Genomic DNA, 13,050 nt, shown 5'->3' on the forward strand with positions numbered 1-13,050 from the left:
CTAAGCCCTATTTCTTCATACACACCTTATACACTCATACACTACCATTCCTTTGAGAAATCAAGCATTGTGAGTGTTCATTAATTATTCTAGTGTGCTAAAAACCCTCTTTGATTTATTGCATACTTGATTTTCGAATTGAGGGGTTTAGCTAGGTTTTTCCATCGATTTTATTTAATAAATCTGTGTGTGGGAAAACCTTATAACTAAGTGAGTCTTTGCATTATTATTGCAAGACTCATTGTGCTTGTATTTTTATGTGGGAAAAATATATTTACAAGCCTATTTTTGAATATCTCTTTGTACTTTGATATTGAGAAAATATTTTTGAGATATTCTGATTATTCTTAATACTACAAATCTTTGAAACCCTAAAACTATGACTAAGATTTTTACCTTTACATAGTTTCAAAGATTAGCTTGTAGATACACTCTTGTGCTTGATTTGAGATAATCATTATTCTAAGTGTTGATTGCACACCTACACCATTGAGCTTATAGTTCCTACATTATTGGTGTGCGTTGATTAATACTATACAAATCTGCTTGGTTGAGAAGCATATATTTTGTACACATCTTCTATTATTTGTGTATTCTAGGCATAGGCATAAAGAGTGTGACTAGCCCTGCTAAATAGTCTTGGATTGGCTTAGACCCAGTTAGGAAAGTTAGGTGTACCATCCTGGTAAGGTGTAGTCATAGGTTGAGGTCAGCCCCGTTAATTGACCTAGTTGTATTAGGTGCCGCTCCACCCGTGAAGTGAACTTATAGTAGAATCCTTGTGCTGGTGAGCCAAGGTGGGGACATAGGTAGTATTGGCCAAACCAAAATAACATATCGTATGTGCACTTTACATTTCAGCACTTTATATTTACTGCACATGTATGTTATTCTCAATTGTTTCTGAATGCTGCGCATGATTTAATTTTCGCACATTATATTTATGTGCGCATTTGGAATTGCATAGACAAACCTTAGGTTGTGTATATACTACTACTGAATAGTTTAACTTAGGAAATAAATTTTTAAAATACCAATTCATCCCCCCCCCCCCTCTTGGGAATACAACAAAGTCAACACCCTTTTTGCTGATGCCAAGATGGGGAGAGTTTTGAAGAGCAAAATGCATATGTGACAGTGCTTCAATGCTGAAGCTAAATGCATAATCATTTGTAATGTCTTCTTTATTGATATGCTTGTATTGTTTTATCTTTATATTAAATTATGCATATTCTTAGGGGGAACCTTTTTAGGCTAAACTCCATTTTGCTCTGATGCATTTGTCATCATCAAAAAGGGGAAGATTGTTGACTTTTTGATTCTGATCCCTAGTTTTGATAATGACAAACCACATGTTACTAATGTGTGTGCCTAAGTACTTGAATAGGTTAATCATTCAAAACACACATATGTAAGTAAAGTGGAAGCCAGAAGGGACTCAAAGCACATAATCTTAGTTCATTCCATGAACAGTCAAGAGCAAAAAAGAAGACATTTGTTTTAATTGTAAATGCATTTTGTTTCATTATGTGGTCTGTAATAACTACATCTCATGCATGATAGGTTTATATGCTCAATACCATAGATTGACCTTAGGGACCACCTTCGAACGACCTTCGGTCGACGGACGTCGAATTTTTAGGGTTAACTCAATGACCATAGAGTGACTTTAGGTCCCCATAAACACTTCTTGAAAAATCTCCTTTAACTTAAAAGTTACACCATATGTATCAGGGATAAACTACACTCAAAATCAGGGCCTAAATAAATAATTGAAAGTCACTCGGTCGACCGAACATAGTTGGTTATATTCAGCTCAGTCGACCGAACCACTCATAGGTCAATAGTTTGACCAAGGTTTAGCTGACCGAACGTGTGAATTCCAGTGTTATCCCAAGAGGGGGGGTGAATTGGGTATTTTAAAAATTAAGTCCTTCAAGTTCTAATTTTGAAAACTATCAATTACAAACTTGTAAGCTACTTACAATTACCTCAATATTTTTCAATTAATCAACCTAATGAGTGATTTTGTCAATCAACCTAATTTATTCAATTACTTCGTAGACTTACTATATATTTAGAATATTCACAATATTCACACAAAGAAGATTACGTGGAAATTAAATAGAGGTAAGAATAAGAAAGATGCAAACTCGATTTTTACGAGGTTCGACCTACCCTAGCCTACATCTCACCTCGAGCAAACACCTCAAGGATTCCACTAAAATACGCTCCTTTAACTGGAACGGAACTTCCTTTACAATCTGCTGCTTACAAAAGGTGTAACTTCCTCCTCAACCCTAGTTCACAGCCCGAACCTTAAATATAATATAAATATTACAATTTCTGCAAGGAGTGTAGGGTATCGCTTGAAAAGGAGGGCTCCATCTTGTAAGGAGTGTGTAACGGTTTTGCTTTACCCGGTTAAAGGAGCAAGTTTAGTGGAATCCTATGGGGGTTTGCCCAAGGTGAGGATGTAGGTGGGATTTGCCGAACCTCGTTAAAAATCTTGTATTTGTGCTCTCTCCCTTACTCTCTTTATTTTCAAGCACTTGTATATTTATACTTGATTTTTTGTGGTTGTTGTGTATGAATTAAATATTTGCATATCATCAGTATTTGTGATTGCTTAGAAAGACCTTAGGTTTGTGTAATACTAGTTGTGATTTTAAAATAGGACACACTTAACCTAGGAATTTTTATATACCCAAATCACCCCCCTCTTGGAATTACTCCATAACTATCACATGGAATGGACGTTGTTAAACATATGTAAATATCTAGGAGCATGCAAAAAATAAATGTAAACAATTTTAGCCCAATCATACCTCAAGCCCTAACCATTAAGGTTGTTGCACATCACTATCTTCACATATATATCAGCATAGCAAGGGAAAAGCATGAACTTAGGAAGAAAAAAAAAACCATCAATGAGCCTAAAGAAACCTACAAGCAACCTTCACTGTTGTCCAACCAAACCGAGCTATAGCTTCAAGGAGAAAATACCCCCAACAACCTATGTAAAACCATAAAAGAGAGCATACAAAAAACCCCTTGTTGTTGTCTACCTAAACCCAACCACAATCCCTAAGGGAAAAAAAAAAAAAAAACCTAAACAACCCTAGTAGCAACCCTAAAATATATATATATAGCCCTATACAAACAGCTCCTTGCTACTATCTCCTCTATTGGAATTGGTGTATTCCCAAGAGGGGGGGTGAATTGGATATTTAAAAATTTACTCCTACATTCAATTCAAATCCACAATCATTATAGTTCAACCTGGGATCTGTCTAAGCAAATACCAATTACCCAACAATATAAAACTGACCTAGGGTCTGTCTAAGCAAATACCAATTACCCAATAATATAAAACTGAGTAGATAAATAAAATAGATAAACCAAGCTTAGTATTTCTCAATCATTCATAACAATAAAAACATAGACATTCAAGTGCAGAAATTAAATTGTGGAAATTAAAATCAGACACAAGAAACGTTATCGGGGTTTGGCCAAACTTGCTTACGTCCCTACCTCAAGCTACAAGCAAGATGATTTCATTAATTGCTCGCTTACGGTGGAGCGTCATTGATTACACCCTCCTCTCCTTACTAGGCGAGGAATACCCCAAGTCACATTCACACGGTTGACCTCAACCTTCCTACACCTTACAGGACAGTGCTCCTCATTTTCCTAATCGAGTCTAAACCACTCTGATGCACACTTTACGGGATGGTGCAAATCCAAGCTTTTGTAACCAGGCCTAAGCCTATTCGAGACTTTCTTAATCGGGTCTAAGTCTATCTGGTGCTATCCAAACCGAGTCTGAGCAAATTCGGTGCATATTATAGGCCACTGCAATCCTCTTCCGACCACACTTTGGGAATACAACAAATATAAAATTTGTGTACAAAGAAAGTGCTTCTACAATAAGCAAATATGTACAAATTTAAGCACAATTCACTCACATATGATATAAAGTATAGCCCAAGTGAGTATATGTATTTTTCACTCAACAAATAATTTTGTAATTTTTAAAATGATGTTTATTGATGCAAATCATAGCACAACTTCATAGGAACTAGTTCAAGTCCCAATTGGGCTGGTTACGAGAGCACGATCAAGGAAGTTTAAAGTTGTACTCAACAGACTGATTCAAGAGGCATGGACTCAAGCAAATTCGTGGAGGCCCATTGAGTATGACCCACGTGAGCAACAAAGAATCATCAACATGATTCAAGTTCTAAAACAATTTGGCCAAGGCTAATCTTTAATTGGCATGTTTAAGAATACTCCTTCTTGGGTTTGATTGTCAGGCTTGCATGCCATTTAATTTCCCCTTTTATTTGTTGTTACTTTTACGAGTGTGTATGACTGATAAACACAACCATTTAAAGCTTCCCACTTTCCTTTTTTCTATTTTAGGCATGTGATCAGCCAATTAAAGGGTTGATCATCTTTTTTTCTTTTAGTTTCCCGTGGCGTTCACCAACGACTTATCAAATGGTTTTTCACCACCGTTTGTGGCGTCTTCCTTATGCCAAGGTTTTTGTTTCGCAATAAACAACGGGTTCAAGTCATATATACCAAGGTTCTTGTTTTTCATAAACAACATGTCGAGATCTATCATTCAATTCTGAATGTAGAATGATCTTGGGTTCCTTTTTGTTGTCGGATCTTATTATTTTGGCGAGATTCACATCATTTATGATAATGTACTTCAAAGATTCAAACCCCAATAAAACTGTTCTCCAAAAAAATATTTTTCAAATAAAGTGAGGAGAACTTAGGGTTTAACTTTCAAGTAATTTTTGCTCAAATAAAATGTATGATCTTTGATGAAAAATATTCAATCAATGTTTTTCAAACATCTAAACCTCAAAAAATATTATCTTCACAAAAATGATTTGTTAGCAATAAAAGTATAGGAGATAATGAAGATTTGCTTCTCAAAAATATTTTTGCAATAAGCATAAAAGCAAGCTTTTGAATCTTGCAACAAAGATGCAAAGATTCACAAGCTGAGGAAATTTATCTCCAAAAGATATTTATCAAGACAAAAAATATGTCGGAGAAACTATAGTTTTGCTCTCAAGAAAGATTTAGAAAAAAAAAAAATTGAATGAGAGCAAAGGATTTTTTATATGAAAAATATATGCCCAAATTAATATACTCTTGAAAAATTTTCAATATGATAAGTATAGGAGAGTGTTGGAATTGGTGTATTCCCAAGAGTGGGGTGAATTGAGTATTTAAAAATTTATGCCTAGGTCAATTCAAATTCCACAAACAATATTACACAAGCTTAGGTTTCTATATAATCATAAACCCAATCAAATCTTCAAACACATATACTGCATATAATAAATCAAACATAAAACATACATGTGCTGAAATTGAAAGTGCGAAAAAATAAAGCTGCACCAGATATGTTATCGGGGTTCAACCAATACTGCCTATGTCCCTCGCCTCAAGCTCACAAGCAAAAGGATTCCACTTGTTGCTCACTTCATGGGTGGAGCTACACCGTTTATAACACCTTACCAGGATAGTGCACCTAACGGGGTCTAAGCCAGTCCAAGACTATTCACAGGGCTAGTCTCCCTCTTCCGAAAATTGGTTAGGAATATAATCGATAATCAAATGAAATATTTTATACAACAAAATATGCTTCTAATACTAGCTGATGTGTACAACACTACAACTCAAAATACACTTACGTATGATATGAAAATAAGCTCAGTGTGAGTATGGTGATTTTTCTCAAAATAATTTTCGGAATCTTTGAGTAAAATGTATAAGATATGGTGTGATCCCAAGAGGGGGTTGAATTGGGATTTAAAAATATTTTTCTAATTTAAACTTCATCGATTCACCACATTAAATCTCATTTAAGAATTAAAGCATATATGAAAAATAAGAATGACAATAAATAAGCATTCATACATATGCGGAAATTAAAGTGCAGAATTTAAATGAGAGAGAGAGAGAGAGAGAGAGAGAGAGAGAGAGAGAGAGAGAGACAAGATTTGTTATCAAGGCTCGGCCAATCCTGCCTACGTCCCCGCCTCAAGCCAAACCAGCTTAAAGGATTCCACTACCTTTGCTCACTTACTGAGTAGAGCGACACTGTTACAACCTCTCCTTACGGGGTAAGGTAAACCTTAGCTCAAATTTCAGGGCTGAACCACAACCTACAAATACATCTTATAGGACGGTGCTCCTAGTTCTCCTAATCGGGTCTGAACAAATATGATGCACATTATAGGCTAGTGCAATCCTCTTCCGACCACAATCCGAGAATACAAAAATAAAAAAAAAAAATTTGCGTACAAAGAGAATGCTTCTCAGATAAGCAGAGATATACACAATGAAAGTTCTAATATGCACTCTCAAATGATTTAAAAATGAAGCTCTAGAGTTATGATTTTTCTCTCAAAAATATTTTTCAATAAAACATGAGAGTATGGAAAATGATTTCTTTTCAAAATGACCTTTTTAAAAACTTTCAAAAACTAAAAGACTTCCAAAAAAATATATTGGATTGAATATGTGCTCTAGCCTTTTTTCAAGAAGCTTATCAAGTGAAATGTATATTAATTAATACATGCTTAAAGCTTACTTGAATACCATAAAGAATTTCTCTAAAAAATATTTTTCCAATAAAAGAATAAGAGAAACAAAGGATTTCTTTCCCAAATGATTGACCTTAAAAAAAAAAAAAAAGGCTTTCAAGCTATATATATATATGATGATATAAACCTGAGCCTTTTCAAATAAAGCCTCAACAATATTTTTCTCCGAAAAGATATTCAAGAAGAGCAGGAAAAATATGAACTTTGATTCTCAAAATAATAAGGAGGCTTTCAAGCTATATATTATGAAAGTGAATATAAGCTCAAGCCCTCCAATAAACCCTTAAAAGGTTTTTCCCCAAAAATAATTTTTTAAATAAAAGGAGTATGGGAGAAATTTAAACTTTGAAAATTATACAAAGGCTATCATGCAATATATATAAACTTGAATATATATGCTCAAGCCTTTTTAAAACAAAACACCCCAAAATATTTTTCTCGAAAAAGATTTTCAAATGAAATGTTGACCTTATAGGTCACACCTGGTTTTGATAATAATAAATACTTAGGTATTTGATGGTTTTCAAGTGTTTGTGCAGGAGCATCTTAAAGAATGACACTTGAAGCAAGACATGAAGACCCTGAAGACTTTAATTTGTATTGCCAATTCAATTTATGTAATATGGGTCTATAATAGTAACTAGGGATATGGTTTGTATTAATTAACCTGCATATCATGCATATATGATATATATGGTAAGCTCAGAAAGACCATAGTATGACTTTAGGTCCCAACACTTATGCACACATATCATATAAAATACAAGAGTGTTCAAAATACACTTACATTGAATATTATAGGGAATTTGAGAGAGCTCGGACGACCGAACCCCAAGAGTTCAAAACTCCTCAGGTGCTCAAACTGTTGATAAGTCAACAGTTGACCTAGGCTCTCGGGTGACCGAACAAATTTGTGCATACCATCCACGGGTGACCAAACCACCTAAAAATAACATTCCACCAACTCGGGCTACCGAGCTATTTAGTTCAAATTAAGCCCTGGGCGACCGAACACACGAGTTCGGGCTACCGAACCTATGACCGGGCACCCAAAAAGCCAAAAAAATGTTTCTAACTTTGATTCAAGCCACCGACCTATAGCTCGGGCTACTGAACTAATTTTAAAGGCTTTTATTATTGTGTCTGCTCGGACGACCAAACCACAGTTCAGCCACCCGAACCTCGCCGGGTTAAAAATTTTTTAACTGAGGTAAATACGGGTTAAGTTGGGTTAATTGGGATTAAAGAATTTGAAACTTTTCTAAGAATTCCCAACAAGTCCCAAACAGTTATAATTTTACCCTTGCCTATTAATATAGGCTCATTCATGAGGATTAGAAATTCCATTAGCCAAAAATCCTCTCTTTTGAAAATACTCTCTTTGTCCAAATACTCTCAAATTTCCATTTCCTTGATACATTCTAAGATTGTGAGAGCATATTTAGAGTGCTTTTGATTACTAGATTTTGCTAGAAACTCCAATTTGTGTGTTTGATTGTGATATTATTTTTGGGGAGTTTTTCTTAGGTTTATCCCAAAGATTTCAATATTATAAATCTTGTTTTGGGATAAACTAGCAAGCTTAGGATATTTGCATTGTTATTGCAAGTGTCCCAGAGCTTTGACTTTTGTTATGCTAAAATATTTTCAACAAGCAAAATATTTTCAAACTAGTAGTGTGCTTATTTCATTGAAGGAAATCTTCTTGACCTAGTTGGAATATTTGATTGATATGTTTAGAATATTGATTTGCTATTGAACTGTGCTTTGCTTAAATTCCAAGATATTTCTTGTATTGAACACTCTTGAGCATTTCACTGATTATACCATATTGAATGTTGATAGCACAACTATTTGCATCACAGAGCTTACACTATATCTATATTATTAATGTTTATGTAATTGTGTGTATTGGGTACATATCTACTTTACATGAAAGCATAATCACTGTACCAGTTGATTGAGAAAATACTATTGTATTCCAGGCGTAGCCTAAGGGGGCGATAATCCAGCCTCGTAAGGATTGTGTAAAGGATGAGGTTAGTACTATGCTAATTGACCTGGTTGTTTAGGTGTCGCTCCACCCGTTTAAGTGAGCATTATAGTGGTAATCCTTGTGCTTGTTACCCAAGGTGGGGACGTAGGCAATTTGCCGAATCTCAATAACACTTCTGCGTGTCACTTCTCTTTACTGCTTTCTAGTGTATGCTTAGTTGATTAAATTGCGTTATTTAATTTCTGGTACATATTACAATTGATATATTTTACTTGCACTAGACTAACTTTAGGGTTGTGAATATACTGCTATTAGGATACTGACCTAGGGCATTAATTTTAAAAATACCAATTTACCCCCCTCCCCCTCTTGGGATCACGGTAAAGCTAACATTTGGTATCAAAACTGCGTAGCATAGACTCATAGTTATTTTGCAAAAGATCTTAGATGGCTCCTAGCTCCGTGACCCCTTTCCCTGAGGGACCATCTTCCACACGACCTCCGATTTTCAGTGGTGTTAATTACACCTTCTGAAAATAGAGGATGCGCATTTACCTTCATAATACAGATTGGAAGGTGTGGAGGATTGTCTCTAAGGGAAATTATGTTCCTATGAAAATAGAGGGTACAACTAGACTTCCTAAAACTAAGGAAGAGTATAATGATGATGATATGAAATTTGCTAGTTTGAATGCCACTACTATGAATATTTTGTACTGTGGTCTTGATGTGAATGAGTTTAATAGAGTAATGTCATGTGCTACTGTAAAGGAAATCTAGAATAAGTTAGAAGTCACATATGAAGGTACTAAGGATGTGAAAGATAGTAAGATAGATATACTGACTAGTGAATATAAGGCCTTTAGGATGAATGTAGGTGAGTCCATTCACAGCATGTACACTAGATTCACACACATTATAAACTCACTACATGCATTAGGTAAGACCTATCCCACATATGAGATCATTAGGAAGATCCTTAGAGGCTTGCCTCCTGTTTGGGAAGCTAAGGCTACGACCATTGTTGAGGGTAGAGACCTTAAGGCCATGACTTTAGATGAATTGATAGGTTCCCTGATCACCTATGAATTAACCATAAATGAGAGACTCAATGAATGTAATAGGTCGAAAAAGGTGACTGCATTGAAAACCTCCACTAATACATCTAGTGAATGCAGCAAACTTGACTCTGAGGATGATATGGCTATGCTAACTAGAAAATTCAGCAGATTCTTCAAGAAGAATAGAAAGTCGTACAAAAGATATAGAGAGTCTGCATCTAAGAAGGGAGAGTCTAGTAAAAGAAAAGAAAAATCAAATGCTCCCACGTGTTCTAATTGCAACAAAGTTGGGCACATCAAGCCGGATTGCCCACTATTGAAAAAGGAAGTTAAGAAAAAGAAGAAAGCCATGAAAGCAAGCACTTCGTGGGATAAATTAAGTAGCAGTGACTTAGACTCAAACCTCAGAGGTTGCAAATCTATACTTGATGACACATGGTGATGAGGTATTGTTTTCTTCCTTTTTATCTTCATATTATTCATCTGATGATTGTGATTCTGATTGCATGCCTACATTTAGAGAATTATAATTTGAATGTATTCGTGTATCTAAATTGTTGAATAAAATGACTAAAGAAAATGGTGATTTGAAAAAGAAATGTGAAAATTGGTCAAAATTGTTTGGAATTTCAAAACCTCCCATGCTTCAATTTTGAAAGAAAAAGATGTGACTATTGGTGAACTTGAGAGGAAATTGGGGGATTGCTTCAAAGTTGTTTTTAAATTCACCGAGGGAAAATGCAATTTTGAAAAACTACTTGGTGCCCAAAGAAATTCTCTAAGTAAAGAGGGTTTAGGTTTTAATGGTATTGAAAATGTTAGACAACCTATTCTTTACTTGGGACTTTTCACACGTGAATCAAAATCTCAAGTCCCTCCTAAAGATCCTAAGTGTATAATGAAACGTTTTAAATGCAAACAAATTGGTCATATTCAATTTGATTGTCCACTTAGGAATAAGCATACGAAAGTTAGAAAAGTATGGGTAGTTAAGGGTGGTCCAGTTACTAACCCCCATGGACCCAACAAAATTTGGGGACCAGTATCAGTTACTTAATTTATTTTGCAGGTATGTTTGAGATCGTTCTCCTCCAAGGACAGGTGGTACCTAGATAGCGGGTGCTCACGACACATGACCGGCAACAAGACAAAATTTGCATTAATCATTCCCAAGGATGGAGGATATGTGATGTTTGACGAAAATGCAAAAGGGACGCATTATCGGCGTACGTAAGGTTGGTAAGAATCCTTCCCTTGTTATTGATAATATGATATTAGTTGATGGGTTGAAGCATAATTTATTGAGCATAAGTCAATTGTGTGATAAAGGATATAAGGTATCATTTGAAAATGATAAATGCATAGTTGAAAGTAAATCAGATCATAAAGTACTTTTTACTGTAGATCACCATGAAAATGTATACACTACCACATTTGATAACTTAGCTTCACAACAAGTAACTTATTTTTTCCGCAATAAATGTATACACTCCACACTAGCATGGACTTATTGTCAAAACTAGTGAGAAAAGAATTAGTAAAAGGCTTGCCTAAAACATCATTTGTAAAAGATAAAATTTGTGACCATGTCAAATGGGTAAGCAAACAAAATCTAACTTTAAGAAAAAGAAATTTATATCTACCTCTAGACCACTTGAAATGCTTCACTTGGATTTGTTTGGTCCTAATTCGATGCAAAGTCTTGGTGGTAAATCATATGCTTTTGTCATTGTTGATGACTTTTCTAGGTTCACATGGTTGTTATTTCTTTCACATAAAAATGAATCATGTGAACAGTTTACTAAGCTCTGTAGGAGAATTCAAAATGAAAAAGGCTATAAGATAACCCATATAAGAAGTGATAGAGGCACTGAATTTAAAAATGAAGGCATAGAAAATTATTGTGACCTAAAGGGCATATCAAATAACTTTTCTGCACCTAAGACCCCTCAACAAAATGGTGTAGTAGAAAGAAAGAATCAGTCATTACAAGAAATGGGTAGAATTACGCTGAATGAACATAACTTACCTAAATATTTTTGGGTCGAGGCCATAAATACTGCTTCTTATGTCATGAATAGGGTGTTGATTAGACCGTCACTTATTAAAACCCCTTATGAATTGTGGAACAATCATAAACCTAATATTTCCTATTTTCATGTTTTTGGTTGTAAATGCTTTGTGCTTAGGGATAATGAACATCTACGGAAATTTGACTCTAAATTTGATGAAGGCATTTTCCTAGGCTATGCTCTTAATAGTAAAGCATATAGGGTTTTCAATAAAAGAACATTGAATGTCATTGAATCTATCCTTGTCGTGTTTGATGAATCTAATCCATTTTCTAAGAAAGATGACGAAGATGATATTGACATTAGAAAATGCTTAGACAAGTTATCTATTGAAAACAATGCAAGTGAAAATTCAGAAGTAAATGATAAATCATCTGAAGATAATGACAATGAAAATGAAGTTTAGGAGTTGCCTAGAGATTGGAAATTCATTAGTCAATTTGAAAGAAGCAGAGTGTGGATGTGACGACCTGCCTAACTTATCAAATAATAATCATAAATAATAACAACATCAACCTGAACCCGTGGGTAGCGGGGATAGACCAGTCATAAACAGCGAAAACCTAAGCAACAGTAAGTATAAAATTACAACCATCCAACCAATATAACATAATACCAGAGTCTATTTACACCAAAATAGCATACATATATTTTCAATCTCCCATAACATTCCAAATACAATTAGGATCTCACAAAAAAATAGTCCTGATCCTAGTACAAAATCTTACCCTCCTAGCAGGGTAACTAAACAAACTCAACGGTGGCCACGACCCGCCAATCTCTCATGGTCTCCTAAAAAATTAATTAAGTTCGGGGGTGAGACACTTCTCAGTAAGGAAAAATAAACTAAATACAACTGTGTAGTAACATGAATATTTAATGCAATTATACATATACGGTATATTTCATATATCTGTAAACATTCATCATATCATACTAAAAAATCATATACTTTCATATTTACTAATAAATCATATCGTTTATAAAACATCTGTTATAGCTGATAATACTTAAAACATACCCAGGATGAATAGCTAGCTGATGTCATGTATTATCCCCCATGACGAGTTGTGCAACTCGAAGGCGGGACCCGACAATGGCTGGCCGACAGCTGCCGAGTCAAAAATGTTTGTAAGTACGATGGGCCTGCCACACCCTGGTCCAGACTTCCAGGTGGACGTTGATCGCGACATTCTTCCTCAAATATGATGAGTGAACCCATTTTCTTTGAGTGTTCTTGAGGGTATACCAGTTAGGCCGAGTCAAAGCGACCGTTCTGTAGGTGT

The sequence above is a fragment of the Malania oleifera genome, chromosome 11 (genome assembly GCF_029873635.1).
Source record: "Malania oleifera isolate guangnan ecotype guangnan chromosome 11, ASM2987363v1, whole genome shotgun sequence".
Classification (NCBI taxonomy): Eukaryota; Viridiplantae; Streptophyta; class Magnoliopsida; order Santalales; family Ximeniaceae; genus Malania; species Malania oleifera.